We start from the raw sequence: 1947 nt of genomic DNA on the forward strand, positions 1-1947 counted from the left end.
TATGTAATAGAATGTTATGCTATCATGAAAAATAATACAACAAAAATATTACTTAAAAATGATAGAGTGTATATTGTAGTATTTTAAAGGTAGCCCATAGCAGAGTATTGTAACATAGCTGTATCTACATGTATATCTTTGTCTATATTTATTTAAGGAATCCTGAAGAAATTACTCAACAGATTACTAGTGTTTTGTTCTAGAAGATGTGGGATAACATGGTTACTTCTACTTCCTTTCTATCAGAAGCAGAACCAATAGGAATGCATATATGTAGATATAGGAGGAGATTTATTATATGGTAATTGGTTAGTGCAATTATAGAGACTGACAATAGGTTGTGTGCAATCCAGAGACTCAGGAAAGCTAGGAGAATCCGAAGGGCTGAATACCAAAGGAGCCAAACTACAATGGCAAGGGGTGGAAGGGCACAGCTGTAATTCCCGGGGCCTGAATGCTCTAGATTTCCAGGGTCTGAGAGCTGGAGGAGATGGATAACCTAGCTAATGGGGTAAAAGAGACTTTGCTCTTCCTCTTCAGGTTTGTTTGGGTCCTTACCAGATTGTGATACCCCATACTGGTGAGGGTGGCTCTTCTGCATTCAGCATGCTGATCCAGACATTAACCCCATCCAGAAAGATGCACTGAGAAATGTTTTGCCAGCTTTCAGGTCACTCCTGGACCTAGCAAAATGGACACATAAAATTGACAATCACTATATATTATCTAAAAAAAAAGGTATAAAGGAATTATTCTACTGTTAGAGTTTTAAATAATCCTTTACACAAATAGAGAAAGTCATTCAGGAAAATGATATAGAAACTCTTATTTTTTTTTTCTATGTTTGCATCCTGATTCTTACCATTGAATGCCTTCCAGTTAAAAATTAGAACTGGTGGAGTTGCCACTTTGATAGGAGTCACCATTAAGTCAACTCATAACTACTTAATGAGCATTATTCTAGATTCACATGGTGGTAAGTTGTATAAATGTCTGTTGCCATTTGAAAAAAAAAAAAACCTCTTAAAGGTAGGGTTGCCTTATTTTTATTAAGGTAAAACATTCTGTCAATAACTCAAATTCAAAATTATGGAACTACAGTTAATTTTTTCATTGACTTACCGTATTAAATTGCTAACATATCCACACTCTTCTCCTTTCTATTCTACTCATCATGATAAGGTTAGTAAACATGTTCAGTAAAGGAATACACAATAAATATTTTAGCACAGTAACACATGAAATCTTAAATGCAGTCCTCTAAGTGAAAGAAGTCAGAGTTAAAGGACATATGTTGTATTCCATTAGATTTGTATGACACAAAGGCAGAACTATAAAAAAGAGATATAGTGGTTGCCAATAGCAAAGGGGTGAAACATTCAGGGACTTGGGGAGTGAGAAAGATCAGTGGCTGTAGGTAATGCTTCACTGAATTTATCAAATCTCATAGGGATTTGCATCACAAAGAGTGAATTTCACTGCACTTTAATTTACACAAAATCAAACTGGACACGTGGAGAAATGGAAAGCAGATTATGAGGAATCTAGCTGTTAGAGAGGTGAAATCTCCTTATTGCACTAGAGGAGATGGGGAAGAAATGAGCTGAAGTGCGTAACTTTGGTCAGCAGTTATGTGACTGGACACTTTATAGCTATAGACAGAAAGAGACCTACACTAACAGTGTGTTCTGGTTTGATGGGTTGACAAACTTTTTCAGTAAAAGGCTAGGTAGAAAATACATTAGGTTGGATGGGCCCTATGATCTTACTCACAACTACCAAACCCTGCTGTTGAAGCACAGGATCAATCCCAGACAAATAAAAAATGAACACGGTTTCATTCTGATACAACTATTTATAAAAAACAAGAATCAGGTTAGCTGTGACCTAGGAACTAGCAGCAGAATACATCTCTGAGATCGGCTTCTTACTGGGCTGTCTCAGTCA

Source organism: Octodon degus, unplaced genomic scaffold (assembly GCF_000260255.1).
Source record: "Octodon degus isolate 3935 unplaced genomic scaffold, OctDeg1.0 scaffold00272, whole genome shotgun sequence".
Lineage (NCBI taxonomy): Eukaryota > Metazoa > Chordata > Mammalia > Rodentia > Octodontidae > Octodon > Octodon degus.